The 20,216-nt window shown below is 39.9% G+C and overlaps 1 long non-coding RNA gene across 3 annotated transcripts in view; it reads right to left on the reverse strand.

Moving 5' to 3' along the window:
* Positions 1–9,801: 9,801 nt before the first annotated feature.
* The window catches only part of LOC117454288 (uncharacterized), a 44,282-nt gene continuing 33,867 nt past the window's right edge, over positions 9,802–20,216 (reverse strand). For all 3 annotated transcript variants that reach the window (XR_011643897.1, XR_004552964.2, XR_004552965.2), the window contains exon 5: positions 9,802–10,006. This is a non-coding gene — a long non-coding RNA (uncharacterized lncRNA). The remainder of the gene's footprint in view (positions 10,007–20,216) is intronic.

The raw sequence follows: 20,216 nt of genomic DNA on the forward strand, positions 1-20,216 counted from the left end.
TATCATAAACATCTCAAGCATAATGGCTTGATTTCCATATTTTAAGAAATCTAATCAAAGGTGATGGTGGTTGTTGAGGTGTCCAATGGATTTGATGACCATAAGAAAAATACTCGATATTGCCAACTTTCACAAGGCCGAAGGTTTTGCCATCCAAGATTAGGTAAAAAAAATAAAATCAAAATGTAAGGTTTAAAGGATATTTTTTTTAAATCAAGTGTAAACTCAGATTGACAATTTACTCGCTATTTATGTTTTTTTAAGCTTCCTCAACCTACTTCGTGCAGCTGCTATCAATTCAGTGTTTTTCATATAAAGCACATGCAAAAAAAACGGCTTTAACTGTGAGACCACACACTTGCATCATGTGTTAACATGTTAACTCCTTGTTATGTCATATTTGCACACTCTGGTGAAAATAGTGACAAAGACATAAGTGTGTGTTCGCGTGGTGTGCGTCCAGACGGATGAACTGGTCGATGATGGACATGGAGGAAATGGGTGGACTTTCACATTTCCTCTTTGCATCCCCCCCTGTCCTCCCACTGCTCTTCTCACTTTTCCTCACACATCTCCTCTCTGAAGTTTTCTCCAGAAACGTTCTCCCAACGGCTTCATATTCTGCTCTGCTCTCCCCTCGACTGGACATAGTCCAAATAAAGAGGAATATTATCCACAAAGATTTCGTGAAATACAGTGGCTGCCCAAAGATTTTGAAGACGAGGCACCCTACTGAGGCGAGTTACCCACACAATGCATGATTTTCGTTAGCGTGTGTTTCAGTAGCGAGTCTCAGTTTCCAGTGGCTTCACATAGGGTTTCATAGCGCTCTTTTACTCTGCCAAGAAACATGTCTGGTGGTTAATAAACACCAGAAACGTGCTTGTAGATGTTGCAAGCTGAAAGGTGCCAACTCCATGGGCTGCTTTGGCAGGTGACCTTTATTTGGCAAAAATGGTGTGCTTCGAAATCAAATGATGGACACGCATGGGCGTAGGACGCATCCTGAATGTGACATTTTTAACGGGGGGTTTGGGGGTCTCCCCCATGAAAAAAAAAATAGATTTCCTGTGTTCTGATGCATTTTAACAGGTGGTTTGATACTTTTATGTGGCTATACTAGCATGAGGAAAATGATGGGTACATTTTGTAATTTCATCCAGTTGTAATTAAAGGAAACATATTTGATTATTAATTCAGAGCCGTCTTTGAATTAATAAAAAGCAGTTTAAATGCCCATTTGTTTTACATTTATATACAACAATAAATATTTGTGAGTGCATTGAGAGATATTGTTGTGGAGTCATTTATATATAAATCGCAAAATACATTTGTGAATCCTTCTGTGAGCATTTATTAATGACTGATCTGACTCCATACGGATGTTAAGTTCACCTAGGAATGGTATCATTGACTTAAATGTTGCTCTTCTGTCTATATTGGTCACATGATGCCCCTTGACTGAAATGCTTCCTGTTCAATATCCCCACTGATTTCCTTACAATTCTGGGATGAGAGTCCAAATCATAATTTACTCTAAACTGTCATTTCCCTTTCATCACTCACCTCAGCAACGGTCCTCTCTCCACTGTCCCTGTGTTCTGCCTCTGACTCAAGCGCCTAGATGTCAAGAGAGGTGGTGAAGTGATCATTATTGATTGAGCAGTATACTCTTTCACATTGAATCATAACAAGTCATACTGAATGCAAATACAACTGACTCTAAAGTAAGTCCCAGTCTGTGACATTGGACATTTTGAAGACTCAAAGTCCCAAGCAGTAGGTAGAATATTAGCTAGTCTATGTAATGTGCACAGAAAATAAATAGTTAACTGAATACTGGGATGGAAATGGCCTATAAGCACTCAGTAAAACATAAACACACACACACAGCTTCTGAATGATAAGAAGTATAATTAAAACATAATGCACATTACCATTTTGAGAGAGAGTACCTTAAAGAACTCAGAAAAATAATCTCTTATCGAACTGAGGCTCCAGTAAAACACACTGACTGCGCCTCTACAGTACATCATGGTGTTTACATGAGCACAGAGAGATGGGGTTATTCATGTTCCCTGTTTACATGATAAATACCAGTAACCTGGCATTTCGATGCCTTTTCTCATCTAAACTATTCAGTATTTGTATCTCTCGTCTCTATCATGACATAAAGACGAAACTCCTCTCCAGAAGTGAGACGCTTTTGCCGCCGCCACCATCACTGCTAACTGATTAACTGCTACCAGCTGATGACTTACTTTCCTCTTCTTTGAAAACAATGTTCTTATGTCCATGTTGTCTGGGGGAGAAAACATATCAAACCAAGAGATGGTCAGCTTTGATTTTCGCTGTATTAACAATGTCCTGAACATTTGGTGTGTGTGCCTTACCTCCGCTACCGGCATCGCTTCATAAAACAGATCTGAGCTGTCCAACTATGACAACACTCCTTGAACATGTGCGCGCTATGGGAGAATCTGCTTTGGTACAAAGTAGCAGTGAAAACATGGTACGGATAGTAAGTGGAATGGATTTGATAGTGAAGCACTGACACAGCGCTCTACAAAGTGCGGTGAGTGGAAAGACCAATTCACGGACTTTCCACATGGTAAAAGTGGGGGGGTCTAAACTAATCATTTGAAAAAGTGGAGGGGACTTGTCCCACCCTCATATAATGGCTGCGACGCCCATGCGCCACTGGGTCACACATGTGAAAGATGTTGTGTGATATCAAAGCCAAGCTAAATCAACCAAATGGATTGTAAAATATCAACAATGGATGGGAATTAACTTTCTTTGAGCACTGGCTGATTAGAGTAACTGTTATTGAGATGGTGATTAGGGGATACAGCAGAAAGGGCCTGCAACAGATGGACCCTTGGACTGAAGCTGTTGGCCATAGTGCCAAACATGCAAGGTTTTGTTGATTTTATGCCTTGAATGCCAATATTTGTTGGTTTAACAAGCCAAAAAAGACTGGCGCTAACTACCGTACTGGGTCTGTTAACGTAAATTATATTGTCAACTCTGGCCTAATGGGTTTTGTCAGACCATACAAAGCTCGGAGACGCAGTGCAATGGTTTATATGAAAAATAAATAGACTGCTGCATAGAAACCGTGCTGCTGACCGCGCCGCCATTTCCCGGACGTGACGTAATCCATGCGTTTGGTTTTGGTTTTCGAAGACACGTTGATCTCCATGTTATTTACTGTAGTTTCTCTATTCAAATATGCCTCACTGTATCGCGAAATATTGCCATAATTCGGATAGGAACAATCCACGGAATGCTCGGTTCCATCTGTTGCCAAAAGGTAAGCATAAGAAGTACATTCGGAGGCAGTGGCTAGCGAAATGTGGCCGGCCCGAACCGAGAGATTTACAGGCTCATGTATGCAGCGAACATTTCACATTTCCGGACGACTACTCTGAGAGTATGATCAAACATAACATGGGATTTAAAGAACAACCATTACTCAATGGAGATGCAGTACCATCGGTCTTTCTGGTGTCATCACCGACCAGGACACCAGTTCGGCCAGTTGAGAAATCGCCCTCTGCAAGTGTGAAGCGACGGAGGAGCAGAAGTAGTGCTCGGAGTAAGAATAAGGTATGTTATGGCGCATTTCCATTGCAGCGGCTAGCCCCGTTTTAACGTCCAGGCCAGGACAGTTTTTGGTGGCCTTTCCATATAGCTTAGTACCGGCTAGTGTGTATTTCCCCCCAGTTTTTCCGGCCCCATAAAATCGTGATTCTATGGCCAGGGACAACGAAGCTGAGTATGCTAAACTAGAGAGGGAATCGCTAGCAAGGGTGGTACTACATGCATACATATAGTATCTTATATCATCTTCCCATTATACACACATGCATTTCCAAACATTTGGACTAACTATGTTGTAAATGTATTATCTTTTCAATTTACACACGGCATCTATTGCACGTCTGTCCGTCCTGGGAGAGGGATCCCTCCTCTGTTGCTCTCCCTGAGGTTTCTCCCATGTTCCCTTTAAACTGTGGGTTTCTCTCTGGAAGTGTTTCCTTGTACGATGTGAGGGTCTAAGGACAGAGGGTGTCGTATTGTCATACTGATATGTATGGCTGAATTCCCCCATCCAATCTCTTCACATTGGTCAAAACGTGTTCCTCTGCTGACGAGTCCGAACTGAAATACTCCTCCATGTTTCCGTGTGTTGACAAAGTGAACGCATGGATGACGTCACGACCATCACGTGACTACTGAAAATGACAAACATGGCGGAGGCCAGACGGAATATACAGGTCTTGATAAAAAAGAGCTATAAAATCATTATTTACCGGGGAATATCGCTGATTTCTTCAGGGTATGGTTTAAACATAACGTTTCACTAAATACTGAAGTTTTGATTAATTATCTAATGAGTGGACCATTCCTTTAAACAACAAATGAAGAACAAGAAGAAACAACAACAAAACGAACAAAATACAAGAAGAAGAAAAGTTAGTATGGCGATTTCAGATAACACACAGGAGCTAGAACCCACCTGCTTCTTTTAAATCAGCTGTGTGGGAACATTTCGGGTTCCCTGTGGACTACAATAACGATGAAGTGTGCGAGTGGTGGATCGGACGAGGACGGTGTGTCGGCGTTGTTCGATAGCGGTGCGGTATGCTAATGGGAACACACCAAACATGCTAAATCATATCAGAAGGCATCACCCAGATTTGCCAATCACCGGAGGCCGGCAAAAGACAACGGCTGTTCAACAGCTGATCCCCGCTGTTTTTAATAAACCAATAGACATCAATCAATCAATCAATGTTTATTTATATAGCCCAATATCACAAATGTTACATTTGTCTCAGTGGTCTTCACAGTGTGTACAGAATATCAGTATGACAATACGACACCCTCTGTCCTTAGACCCTCACATCGTACAAGGAAAAACTTCCAAAGAAAACCCAGACATGAGAGCCATGAGACCAAAATAAATAACGGAAGCTTCTGGCATATGTTTTTCAACGACTATGCGCTCTTGAAACACTTTCTTATTATTTATGATGTAATATTTTCAAGACATTCTTTTTAGTTTTACAGCTTGATGAAACCTTTTTGTTTGACATCAGCCATTATAGATAATATGGCCATCTGAGTGTTTGTGGTTTGTTTTTAACTGTTTAATACAGTTAATTATTCAAAATGCCAGAGTTCCTTATTTTTTAAACTGAATTGCACTTCTGTTCAAAGACAAATAACAACAAACCTGGAATTATGCATTTGGGACTTTTTTTGCTTTTTCTTGTTGTACCGAACCCGTACTGAACCGTGACCTCCAAACCGAGGTACGAACCGAACCGTGACTTCTGTGAACCGTTACACCCCTAGTAGCCAGGTTTCTGGGGTTTAGTTTTGTGTCTGAGGGAGGGGTTGACATTTGACAGCTACCATGTGGTTCAAAAACACACAGATGGAGAAAAGCTTAGATAGGTGTATGCATGCAGAAATATACACATGTATAATATTGATAGGTGGTCACCAAAATTAGATCTCCTAGGTACTGAAAAGTTATTCATCTTAATAATAATAATAATAATATATTTTATTTATAAGCGCACTTTTCATTTGCGTAAACAAAACTCAAAGTGCTACAAAATTAAAAATTAAAAAGGATGAAACAAAACAACAATAAAAAAAAAAACAATTAAAACAACATAATAAAAGCTGTGACATTCATGCCCGCATGGCATAATGTGGGGGATTTAAAAATCTAGTTAAAGGCTATTCTAAAAAGATGCGTTTTTAGGCCTTTTTTGAAAGCCTCCACAGTCTGTGGTGTCCTCAGCTGGCTTGGGAGGGCATTCCACAATCTCGGAGCAGCGGAGCAGAAGGCTCGGTCTCCCATGGTCTTCAGTTGTGTCCTTGGTGGGATGAGGAGGTTTGCCTTTACTGAACGTAGGTTCCTCGTGGAGGTTTGTGGGGTGAGCAATTCCTTGATGTAGGAGGGAGCATTTCCATATATGCACTGATGAGTGAAGAGGGTGATTTTGTAGTCAATCCTGAGTGAGACCGGGAGCCAGTGCAGTGATTTGAGGATGGGTGTGATGTGTTCGTACTTCCGCACTCTCATCAGGATCCTAGCAGCTGTGTTTTGGATGTATTGCAGCTTCTGGATGTTCTTGCTAGGAATCCCAATGAGAAGTGCGTTACAGTAGTCCAGCCTGGAGGAGACAAAGGCGTGGACAAGCTTTTCAGCATCTGGCAGACTGAGTGTGGGGCGGAGTTTCGCAATATTTCTCAGGTGGTAGAAAGAGGTCTTGCATATTTGCTTGATGTGGGCCTCAAAGGTCAGGTGAGGATCCATTTTAACTCCCAGATTGGTAACCGTTGTTGAGAGTGGAATGTTCTGACCGGAGAAGGTGATGCTGGTGATGGCAGATGAACAGACCTGATGTGGAGTGCCAATAAGAATGGCTTCAGTCTTGGAGCTGTTTAGCTGGAGGAAGTTGTGCTTCATCCACACCTTTATCTCCTCCAGGCATCTGGTTATTGTGGATGATGGCAGAGGTGCAGAGGGGGTTGGGTTTGCTCTGATGTAGAGTTGTGTGTCATCAGCATAGCAATGGAAAGATATTCCATGCCGGCTGATGACACGACCAAGGGGGGATATGTATATGGTGAAAAGGGTGGGGCCAAGGACTGATCCTTGGGGGACACCGCAAGTCACAGAGTGAGTTCTTGATTTAGCCGCTCCCAAGGTGACGTGCTCAGTCCTCCCGGTGAGATAGGAGGTGAACCAGTTTAAGGCAGAGTCAGAGAGTCCAATTGTAGTGTGAAGACGGTGGAGTAGGATGTCATGGTCGACGGTATCAAATGCTGCAGTTAGATCCAGGAGGATGAGGAGAGATGGAGAGACCATCTTGTGTTGGTTCTGGTATTTTTCCCGTTCAGAATGACTGACACAGTAATACATCTTTCCCTATTTTGAAACCAAATGTATTTTACATTTTTTCTTGAACAATTGTAAGGAACAACATATTTGTGGTATATAATTCATCAGAAGCTTTTCAGGAGTTTATGCCAAAACAAACCAGTGCATATACTAGGAAAAGGTTGGTGAAGAAATGGAAAATGGGTCAATCTCAATAAGTTTTAGGTATTTGCCATTTTAATTGACAAAATATGATGTAGTTGCCAACAAAAGGAGATTTGTCTTGAGACACTCTAGAGCAGTGCTTCTGAAAGTGTGGTCCGCGGACCACTGGTGGTCCGTGAGCGCCCCCTAGTGGTCCGTGAGTATATTGGTAACATTTCAAATTTGAAATAAATTAATTAATTTAAGTTTCCGCACTCTCGCGGGAATATCTCCGCAATGGAGAAAGCTTAAGTTTCACTTTCGTTTGCATGATATAGCTCAGGGCAACACCTTCGTCACACATGTTGCCGCCTGTTTGTACCATTTTCAGGCGATTTGTAATCTGTTCTAGAAAAACCATGTGTTTTTTTTATATTTGTGGAGTTAGGTGGTCCGCGAACTTTGAGAAACACTGCTCTAGAGCGGTGTTTTTCTCAAACCTTTTCATACCAAGGACCACTTAACCAATACAAAAAACACTCGCGGACCACCTAACTCCACAAATATCCAAAATCACATCGTTTTTCTAGAACAGATTACAAATTGCCTGAAAATGGTACAAACAAGGGACAAAATGTGTGATGAAGGTGTTGCGCTGGGCTATATCATGCAATCGAAATGAATGATAAGCTCGCTCCATTGCAGAGATATTCCCGCGAGAGTGCGGAAAACTTAAATGTATTTATTTATTTCAAATGTGAAATTTTACCAATATACTCACGGATCACTAGGGGGCACAACACCAGTGATCCGCGGACCACACTTTGAGAAGCACTGCTCGAGAGTCTTGGATACCACTTCAAGTACCAATACAAAGCTGCATTAATTTGTACTTCAACAATGTGGGAGACATGACCCCTAGGTTAGGACCTCCACTGACTGCCATGCTAAGAAGGTGCGAGACAAAACTATGGGGAATAGGGAAAACAGCACATTTTGCTCAGTCTTTCCTCAAAGGAGAACCTGAAGTATGGGATTAGATTTGTATCATAAAGATAAAGCAACACTTTCTCAGAATAAAGCAAAACTATGAGTTTAAAAGAAAAAAACACGAAGTCAACCAAAATAAAAGAAAACTATAAGTTGCAAACCAATCATTTGTGTAATCATGTAAACTATGAGTATTTTTTCTTTGTTTTAACATAGGTTTTTGTTTGCAGTTCTTGTTTCTTCTTTCTCAATGATCAGACTTTTGCTCTCGCTGCAGCTTTCTCGTTTGCGCTCCCTCATTTTTTGTTTGAGATTTTGACACAAACATCCCAGGTGGGCGGGACTTTCAGGAGTGTGTCCCCATTGGCTACTCAGTTTTTGAGTGACAGCCCACTACACCACAGATCATACAGTGCAACTCATTCAGCAAACTCCGGAGTCCACTCGGCCACGTTACGGCCGACACTACACTACAGGCATCGAATAATGCTTTCAACGCTTCGCCCATTCATTTGAATGGGGTGACGTAGAAGATTTTTAAACTTCGCCGAACTGCATTGTGGGGAGCATGGCATGGCTTTGCAAGCATCACGAGCATCAAAAGTTGAACAATGTTCAACTTTTGAGGCTCGATGCTTGGCATCAGCCAATCAAATCCTGCGTATGCAAATCTGACAGTGCAAGCGCTAGCCAATCAAACCGCGTGTATGCTGGGAGAGACTACGCAGGTAATTTCCTCATATTCAAAAAAATGGAGCGGTAGTGAATCACCCGGTGCTGTATGATCAGTCTCTGTTGTGTTAATCTACCGGGATACAAACCGGAGGAGCCAGGCATGGAGGTAGGTGGCAGAGACAGTGGATGAAACTGGTAGGTTTTCGCCTGTTTGGGGATTGTATATCCAGTTTACTTCGTTTTAACATTGCTATTGCTTTGTATGCCGGGGGCGGGCGGGAGATTCCTGATTGGTTGTTGGTCGCAAGAAATCGCCAAGCCTCAGACACGCCCAGCTTCAAGATTTTTTGATGCCTGTAGTGTAGACGGGCCGTTAGTGTTGGTGTCTCCTGGGGAGTTTTCATGAACATATCGGACTTATCTTATGGATTGCTGTGCATTATACTTGTGATGTGTAGTTCATACTTTATTCCAACTTTAAATATTTGAATACCTGAACACACTGCTGCTGTTAAATCATTTCCCAATTTGGGATTGATAAAGTGCCTGTCTATTTATTTTATAGATTAAAAAAACACATCTATGTATTTTCAAGCTAAAGGTGATGCACAATATAAACTGTGTATACTATTATTTTTCAAAGACATGTTACATTTCAAAAGCATATATTGCTATGTTTAGGACAAACAATTAAAGACTGCTTTAATTTACCAAATTCTACAATATAAAAGTGGCAGATTTGCTTTATTAAACAGACCAGACCTAGGTTGCATACCAACACAATTAGGAACATGCTCACATCTGACTATGTTGGTCTGAAGAGCTGAAGCATTCATACACAATGGGTGAAAACGGTGTTGTTTCATTCTATATCCTGTGAGAAAATGATATACATTTAGCATTAAAAATTTGACATACTATTCCTGAGGAAGATATGAATAATCAACAGATTTGAATGGAATCTCTAACATTTTCATGTAGAATAAAGACAAAAGAGTGATTATACAAATTCCATTTATTGACATTTGAACCAGAAGATGAAGTCTCAAAGAATGTTTTAAATAAAAGGACATAAACAAAAAGGTGGATAATAATAAAATCTATTAAATGTATATGTAAAGATATTTGGTCAAATGAAATGACACTGAGCTAGTGATAACAACAACGCCCAGCGTGGATGAAGATGGTGCAGGTCTTTCTTCATGCCCCCCCCTCCGTGCTGTCCCCTCAGAGGAAGTGTGAAAACGGGATAAGACTCTGGACACCACGCTGTCTCAATGATCCACACTGTTAATATGAGAGGAAAATAAATGTTTTAGGAAATGAAAAATATGAAGTTAACAAATAAAATACAGCTCAGGGGCAGTCATGGATGGTAGGTTTTCCTACAAAGTTAAGTCAGCCTCTATTGATTTTCATATCAAATTAGCGTGTTAATAAAATAAGCTATCATGGCTTATACTTGCATATATAAACAGAATCATGAAAGCCTGTTGGTAGAGTCAGGCACACGAGTCCGTTTGAGTGTGTGCGCCGGTGTCTGAACGCTCACTCACTGCTAGCTATGTAGCTAACTGTTAGGCTACTTAGCTTGCATTGTTATGGATCTAAAAGTAGCAAAAGCTAACTTTCATAGCACAGCTTTACTTCTCACTTACCATACTAAAGAAACAGACCGTATAGTACAGCACAAATGATCAATACTTGCATATATTTTCACTTGTAGTATTATAATAATTGAAATGCTGGTTCTTCTGGGGGTGTTCTATCCAAGATCAGCTACCGCACCGCAGCTGCCTGCACTGTACAATCGCTGGAGGACTTGGCTGTCACTCAAAAACTGAGTAGCCAATGGGGACGCACCCCTGAAAGTCCCGCCCACCTGGGATGTTTGTGTCAGAATCTCAAACAAAAAATGAGGGAGCGCAAAAGAGAAAGCTGCAGCGAGAGTCAAAAGTCTGATCATTGAGAAAGAAGAAACAAGAACTGCAAACAAAAACCTATGCTAAAACAAAGAAAAAATACTTATAGTTTACATGATTACACAAATGATTTGTTTGCAACTTATAGTTTATTTTTGAAATTTATTTTATTTTGCTTGACTCAGTTTTTTTTTCTTTTAAACTCATAGTTTTGCTTTATTCTGAGAAAGTGTTGCTTTATCTTTATGATACAAAACTAATCCCATACTGATGTTGCAACCATTTGTAGAAATGTAAAAAAGAGACGCTGGATGTTGCATGAATGTCAAAAGAAAGTATAAGATAGAAGTTCAAACCCTGCTTACTCACTCAGCACACCCATCAGTCACTACATTGGAATATTGGTTTTGGAAAAGTGCCAAAAGTGTCCAGAGTGTTTACTCAGTGTTTACTTTCTGCTAAGAAACAGAAACTTAGAAAGAGAGTGAAATATTAGAGTAAGATTTATGCAACTGGGAAAAATCTTCGACATCTAAAAGGGATTTGTTCTGCCCTGTGGACCTTTTACGTCTGTAACTATAAGCGGTTTTTCAAAGTTTTGTGTTCAAGCACCGCAAGTCCATTCATTAAAGCAAACATCCTGCCAGTCACTTGTTTGTATTACAATTTCATGAGGTTTAAAGACATCTCACATACTTGCCACTTAAGCGATGCCCTCAAACAAGAACCTGTTTTCATAGAGGTTCTTTGTCTTTTCTTAGTAAAACAACACCACCCGTGTTCAAATTAATTCCAACCGGGATATTTCCAAGAAACATCCAGTATTGTGTTGAACAAATCAAGAGTAGTCTTCTTCTAGGAATAAGTGGAGAATACATTCAGATCACATGGCAATGCTTCATCCGGTCGTTGATTAATAACAGCCTGTTTTCCGAACGCCGATCCAGTAAGCTGTTTGAGAGATGACTCCTTCATTTGACTTAGAATGTCACGACTGACACAGATTCTCTAACATATTATGATATAAAGGATAAATTAAAAAGACAGACAGAAATGCAGCCAGGATAAATGGTAGATTGGCGATGGCATGGATTATTTAACCTGCTTATTCTTTTTCAGGGTCTTTAAATGTGTTGATGAGCTGCAAATTGGTTATAAAAGTGAGTGTTAAGTCAACAATCAAAGCTCCATTTGCAGCTGCACCATCTGGACACAAAATTAACTGATTTGACAGTAATCAGCACATTTCTGCAGAAGATTATATTTGATCTAGTGTTTGATTAGAGTTTCATGGCAGACAGAGGCAGTTCTAACTAATGAATAGTATGTATGCCGGATCTAACGTAAACTAGCAATGTATTCTAGCTAACAAACCAACAATACATGTTCGTCTGTTACCACAAAGCAAACTCAAAGGAAATGCAGTCGTCTGCGCCACTCCTCATTGCATACCTGAAGACTTTCATTAATACATGCAATATCTCACTAATAACACAAACAAATAGGGTACAAAGAGTTACTTAAAACCTACTCACATCTAGTAAGTATTATTTGTGGACATTTGTGGACACTGGTGGACATCGTAAACTGTTTTCAGTATATTGTAGGGCCATACCTATAATATAAAACATGTCTGTGAAGTTTTTTTTTCAAAATACCAAACAGATCATGCATTTGAGCAATGCCTCATTTCGCTCTATTTGCTCTTTTCCAGCCCTGTTTTTGCAAGGGCTGATTCTGATTCTGCTGCAGCAGACCATGCCCCCCTGCAGGAGAGGGGAGCGTGCTCTGATCAGCTGCTGGGCTCTCAGAAGAGGGGGAGAAAAAGAGAGGCTCCGTCCTCCGTGTATTATTTTTATATTATTATATAGAGTCGTTATTCATTTGTTTTAAAGCTCAATAAATAACAAAGAAGACCTTTGACCGGCACTTTTCTAATTTTGTCCGGAAGATTTAAACTTTAACGGACATGTTGACTGGCGGAAAAAAAATCGAACTGAAACTCTGCCGCATGGTCCCCTCGTTCCTTGGAAGAGGCGGAGAAGTGGGTGTTTGTCATCTGCTGGTGGACTACCGGAGAGAATTACAGCGAGGGAGGGATTGCATTGAATTACAGCAGCAGGAGCAAACGCTTGCCTCGGGGAGGGAGAAAAAGAGCCAGAGCCTCCACAGCGGAGAATAAACAGAAGGGCAACCATGGCAACCATGCGCAGGAAGTCTTCTTCGCTGCTTTTGTGGCAGACTACAGCTCCACTTACAGGCCTGGCATATGTACTACAGCGTCTCCAGCGCTTTCGAGCGGCAATGGCCGTGGCCCAACCCACCATTCCCCTGATAGGTGGAGAGTTGCCCATACAGGTCAATTGTGTGGCACGTCATTCAAGTTTCAAATGTTCTTTTATTATGTGTTTTCTTTCATTGTATTCCTCCAGATGTATCTTTTTTTTGGGTATGGAGGAAAAGAGAGAGGGTTGTGTTTTCTGACACTTGGTGAGTTCCCTGACACACCGGGGACACATATTCATGTTTAAAAGACGTACAAAAGTGCATAGGGCCCACTTAAAGGGGACCTGAGTTGAAAAAGGTTGGCTAACGTTAAACAACCAACAGTACAATTGTCATTCGCAGCATTTCCTGAGAGATAGGAGTACATATTTTAATCTCCTGACATACAGATAATGAACGCCCCCAGGGGGGCATTAAAATACAGTTTGCTTATTCTCCTAAATTTGAATTGTCTTGAGCGTTTATGAACCTGCGGGCATGTTACTGCCTGACAAAGAGCGACAGAGGAAGGGAGGTACAATTAAATAGGTGGTGAGTTTTTCTCCCAGTCACCCCTCAGCTGTCAGATTCCTGGTTCCCACATCTGTCATCATTATTTCATTATAAGGGAAACCTGAGAAACACACCAGCTGGCAAAACCATTGACACAAAATATTGTGCAGGAACTGCTCACACCTATGAAAACAAAAGAGTGGACCTAATTACGTTGTCAAGACGTCACGGGAAACATTGACTCTGAAGAAACGGATTATGGTGTTACAGTCATCTCATTAAAAAATAATAACTCTTATCTTACAGTATTCTATCACAGATATAAGAAAAGGGAAATAACAGATTCCCTGTACATATTTGTGGCAGCATCTTTAACTTGTATTTGAATTAGTCACCTAAAGTGTTGAATTGTCTTAATGTCCTAATGCACAAGATAGAAGGAAGGCTGAAATCGAGACAAAAGATATAGACGGGAAAAAAGTTGCTCTAAAAAAATGTTTGGGGGAAATATTTGATCTCTTAAATAAAATCACCTCTTGATTGTTGCTTAGAATTACTTCAAATGTCAGAAGTGCACATGTTTCGTGTTTCTATTACTGATAAAAAGCTACAGTATAGAACGGAACACAGCCTTTCACTACAGCTATTTTCCCTTGAACTTTTCCCAAATGTCAAAGTGAAACAAGGGTACTACTTTTTTGGCCCAAAGATGTCTCTATTATACATATAAAAGGTGACAAGATAAATTATCCAGGACCAACTTTGGGACCTAAAATGGAAAAAGTTAATTTATTTACAATTGTCTGGGGCATTTCTGGAGTTAAGAGGGAAAACCTTTTGCTCAAAAGGTAATGTGCTAAACTCTGGGACTGAACCTGTAACATCTAAGGACACTGCATTCATGTCTTATTTCACAGTTAAGTTGCATCTGCATTTAAATATAATGTAGGGGTATGTTCTTTTATGGGCTTAGATTTTTCTTAGTTTACGAAGCAAGGATTTATTCTTCACCCAGCCCAGGCACCACCCTGTAAATAACCAAAAACAAAGTGTCCCACGCCTTTGAAGTCATGGTCAAAAGAAGTCTTCTAGAAACGTATAAGCGATACTACAGACAGGAATTTAAACCACAGTCAACGATTTAGCCAAAGTAATGCCAGGCTGTTCAATGCCAAATGATACACACTGAATTGTAGTGACATGTATGGTCAACTGTTTCTATCTTTTTCCCTCTGGGTTTCTTCTAAATGTCACTAACACAAATCCTCTAATATCTTTGCTCCTGGCAGTTTTGGTGACCGTGATATTGAATTGCACCTGCTTTGACACAATCCAGATGTGTATGAATTGGCCCAAGGCTCGAATCTTCTTTCAAAATGTCTACATCCTTGATGGCAGAAGGCAATTTATTGGGTAGCTTTGCCAGGTTCATGGAAACAGTAGGTGCTCCTGATTGTTTTTCTCCATTTGGTGTATGGCTGTGTTTGTAAGAATGGCAGGAGTTCTGGGCAGCCGAGCAGCCTTACCTAACAGCTCCTCAGAGAGGGACAGCAAAAACACAAGATGATGTTCCTGACTGAAAGCCAATAGTGTGTGTGTAGAGAGAGAGATCTTCTTTTGGTGTATGAATTGTGTGTATTAAAGCATCTTGTCTTGCAATACTGCCATAGAGGATGTCTGTATTTTTATGATTGTGTGTGAATGGGCCTCCCTTTCTGTGCAGTGCAAATATCCCTTGACATAATAACATAAACAGAAAGCCAGTGAATTAATCTTGTGTAGATATCTGGTCAAATATCAAACCACATCTTCACTGAATGTTTTTTGTATGTGTTCTTGCATTTATATTCATCCTGATCTTTATTCATAAGTGCAGTTGTGTTACTGTGAGTGCTTTTAAGGTTTTGAAAACCACCGTTTTGCACGATAATTTGCCTGATGTGTGTGTGTGCTTGCGTGCATGTCCCAGTTATTTCAACAGCCTGATCAGGCTTTGATTTGAAAAGCTAACTGGCCAGATTTTAATACGCCACAAGGAGATTCAGGACAAAGCATCATTGTTGAGGGTTTTACATAACTCAGATCTGTGGACATTTTGTATTTTCAATTTTGGCCTTACACCTTACACTTTAAAGCTGACGTCATCCTCCAACATGCTGAGGGAGTGATATGACATTAATGTCTGTGAAAATCATTCCAATCCTATCGTAGAATCAAAAAAGAAATCTGTTGGCGTCACCTGGAAGAAAAGAAGGGTGTCTCTTTCTCCGGCACTGCAAAAAATATCCATCTGTGGAGGTCATTCAGTGTGATGCCAAGTTTTAAAATCGGAGGTAATCTTAACTTAAGCAAACTGGCTTGTTTAAGCAATTTTCAAGTGATGTTATCTTGATACCCCTGGAGCGATGTTATCACTATTTCACAATGTCATCACTTTCTAAGGAAGATTGCATTGAGAACCAGTGAAATTATCTCACACGTTTTCACCTTTTTCAAGTAGGACAAGAGTTAAGATTGATGTTTTTTGTGGGTTGAAAAGTATACGTCTTCAGAGATTTGAGGTTTTCATTTCACTTCAGTGATAATCTAATATCCTCCCCTGTCTCTTTATTTCCAAACTATTAGCAACTCATCTGAATCGAAGCCTGGAAGCTGGACAGACTTCCGACTTCTCCTGACAAGGTAAATAAACCCTCATATTGACCTGTTTTTGATCCACGGGGATCCTCAGTATCAAGGGATGCACAAAACATCGAAAACACAGTTAAGTTTTACTGTAAATAAAATTATCTTTATCTCAATCTTGTATTTAAGGTATCTTATAAAGTTATTAAGCAGAAAAGACCTCAGCAACAAAAGTGAGGAAAAATATATAAGGTATGTGTGAGACTGTGTTAAACGCAACATGGCGTCAGTTTATGAATGGCGATAAAATTAAGAAAAAAGACAATGCCAATAAAAGTTTTCTGCAACAATGTAAATCCATTGTTTACGTTTCACGTTGAGCCAGCAGTCAATTCATGATTTGTCCAACAGTCTAGAGTTTGATCACTCCTTTTCAGCTGTGCTCTTTCCGAAACCTTTGCAATTAAGGATAGCTCCACGATTTCATGCTACGGGATCATTTCCGACAGCAGGAGAGGTTTTCAAGTCCACAGGTCAATTGTGTGGCACGTCATTCAAGTTTCAAATGTTCTTTTATTATGTGTTTTCTTTCGTTGTGTTCCTCCAGATGTAACTTTTCTTCCTCTGACCAAGTTGGTTTTCCTGTCTTCTTTTCTGCAGTCTTCTTTTAAATATCTTCTAGCCGACGTTTGAGACGATCACAGGTGAGACTTTAAAAAATGTGGCACTTTGCAAGCAAATAAAAGGTCTCCATGGACGATGTAGAATTTCCCCAGCGTAAAAATGTCTTTCAATAAAGTCAATGTTTTTTCTTATCCAACAAACTTTTTAGCAGGCAAACAAGCATTAAGTGTAGGAGAAAAGTTAAGGTGTTTTGTGCATGTGCATAATCTCTAATTAAATAAACCAGGTTCACAGAGTAACTATTACTTAACAGTTACTTTTACCTCTATTGCAATTAAAAAGGCTAATTGGGAATATTTAGATGTAAGAATGAAAATCGTGTTTAGATTTTGAGTGTTTAACTCATTAGCTTTCTTGTTCAGTGTCACAAACCTCTGCGTCTGATGTTTGTTGGATTTTGATGTTATTAATTAGCCTCAATCCTCAAACCAGCATTTAATCATAGTGTACTGAGAGACAAACTATAGTCAAGGTCACCGTGTACAGTACACAACCCCTGATGGTTTTACCACATCATGTTCAGCAGAAGCAGTGCCAACTTACGCCTACCGCAATTCTCGATTACATAACGCACTCCTGCTATCGGAATTGATAGGGGAAGATAGACTATGTTAAACTATTACAATTTGGCATGTTTGTACGTTTCTGAGTTGTTTTGCTTTATTCTGTTCTATGAACTGTACAACTGACTGTTTATTGAACTGTTTATTGAACCTCTTAACAGAGTTGTGCCTAAAATTGCCTTTTAGTCTGCCATTTCCATTTTGGTGTTGTCAGTAAAGGAACGTTAACACTGTGCATCAAAAATACATACAAGTGTTGAAAACTGAAAAGAGCTTTTAAATAGAAAAAGAAAAATTGAGCAAATAGCAGCAAGTAGGCCTACAGTTAGCTAGCTTTACAAGTGTAATAATCCTTATTTATGGGTGTTCTGGGTTTGTTTTGACACTGAAGCACAGATGTATTGGTGTGTATCCAGCGCAGAAAGTAATGGGCCGAGCCTGTCACTGTCTGACAGTCTTTTGGGGTGGAGAGTGTCTGTCTGTCACAGGACTGTTGTTTTCAACCAAAAGGAGATGTAAGATTTCGAACAGGACTTAATGTGTTTCTGATTAAGTTTCAAGATTAAAGCTGCCCAACAGACTGACTCAACTGTACCCAAAAGGTTACATGTTTAATTACCCAACAAACATTTCCCTACAGATGAGTGCATGCATGCAGTGTTTGGTGCCCAACATAACAGCCACCACTGCATCTGCTGCCAAAGCTGAACAGATGTTAAATTCTGATGAAGCACATTTGATATGGAACAAAAAAAACAAATTAGCTCAATGAAGTGCAGCCACCGTTATGTGGCAGGACATGGGAAATTATTACTTCATAAATTCAGCATTTAGAGGTTAGATTTTCACTCCATTTATACACTTAATTTCTTTATTTGCCAGTTATATCCAAGTAAAATCCTTAGACACAACCACCTGGCAGCTTTCCAGTGTAAACACAGTCCTTTCCTTTTGACTATGGACCTCTTCTACCGGACTAGTTTAGAATAAAATGTCTCAGTTGCTTAGGAAGTGGAAAATTGTGTTCATTTTTTCTTTTAAACTCTGTCAAGGATGTAAATAAATGATTTTCCAGCCACAAGCGTGATACTCACACTTCCAGACTAGTGGGTTTATAGTACTTAATTAGGGCTGACACCTTCTGCTTGGTGGGTCGATTGGTTGGCTCTTGTCAGACACATTTTTATAGGTCGGATAGTCTTTCATAGCCAGACCTGTCTCTTCAGTACTAGAGAAAAGGTTTGGTTTCACATATAACCAAATGGACAGCGCCAATGGCAGGTTCAGACCCATAGTGTACCCAGTAAATCATATAATAGATTGGACAACCTATGTGACTTTCATTGGGATACAAGTGCTTTTTAATCATTCAGAAGGTTTTTTGTCCCTCATCGATCAAATGACTTGTTCAACAGTCGTTAGAACTTTTGAAGATTCAGACTTTCTTTTATTGACTACAGCAGCCTTTCCCAAACTCAGGGTCGCGACCCAAACGGGTCGTTTTGATTGGGTTGCCAGTTAAATGCATTGCTACACACACACACAGCGTCAGAGCTGATGCACTGCGTAAAGCGAGAGCAGCCTACTACTCTTCATTAATAGATGAGAATAAGAATAATGCAAGATTTCTTTTCAGCACTGTAGCCAGGCTGACAGAGAGCCACAGCTCGATTGAGCCTTCTATTCCCATAGCACTCAGTAGCAATGATTTTATGTGCTTTTTTAACGATAAAATTGTTACTCTTAGAAACAAAATTAATGACCTCTTGCCTTTGACCAGTATAGTGTTATCAACAGCTCCCGGAAACGTAAGTTCTAATATTACACTAGATAGTAAACTAGAATGCTTTTCAGCCATAAACCTTTAACAATTACATTCAATGATTCTCTCTTCTAAACCATCAACGTGCATGTTAGGCCCAATTCCAACTAAGCTGTTGAAGGAAGTTTTTCCATTAATTAGCACTTCTTTATTAAATATTATGAATATGTCTTTATTATCAGGCTATGTTCCACAATCATTGAAAGTAGCAGTGATAAAACCGCTTCTTAAAAAGCACAACCTCGATCCAGAGGTTTTAGCCAACTATAAACCTATTTCTAATCTTCCGTTCCTCTCAAAAATTCTTGAGAAAGCGGTCGCAAAACAGCTGTGTGATTACTTAAAAAACAATGATTTATTTGAAGATTTTCAGTCTGGCTTTAGAACACATCATAGCACAGAGACAGCTCTGGTTAAAGTCACAAATGACATTCTAATAGCCTCAGACAAGGGACTTGTCTCTATTCTTGTTTTGCTCGATCTCAGTGCTGCATTTGATACTATCGACCATGACATCCTATTGCAAAGACTAGAACACTTAGTTGGCATACAGGGAACTGCTTTAGGCTGGTTTAGGTCCTATCTATCTGAACGCTCTCAGTTTGTACGTGTTAACGATGAATCTTCCACGCAAACCAAAGTTAGCCATGGAGTGCCACAGGGCTCAGTGCTCGGACCTATTTTGTTCACATTATATATGCTTCCGTTAGGCAATATTATAAGGAATCATTCTGTAAACTTTCATTGTTATGCGGATGATACTCAACTATATTTATCAATCAAGCCTGATGAAATTAATCATCTAAATAAAATTCAAGACTGCCTTAAGGACTTAAAAACGTGGATGACCTTAAACTTTTTGATGTTAAACACGACCAAAACTGAAGTTATTGTACTTGGCCCGAAGAATCTACGAAACAAATTATCTAAAGATATACTAACTATGGATGGCATTAATTTGGCCTCCAGTGAGACTGTAAGGAATCTTGGTGTTATATTTGATCAGGATTTATCCTTTAACGCCCACATAAAATCAATTTCAAGGACCGCCTACTTCTATCTACGTAACATTGCAAAAATCAGGCATATCTTGCCTCAAAATG

The sequence above is a fragment of the Pseudochaenichthys georgianus genome, chromosome 10 (genome assembly GCF_902827115.2).
Source record: "Pseudochaenichthys georgianus chromosome 10, fPseGeo1.2, whole genome shotgun sequence".
NCBI classification, from domain to species: Eukaryota; Metazoa; Chordata; class Actinopteri; order Perciformes; family Channichthyidae; genus Pseudochaenichthys; species Pseudochaenichthys georgianus.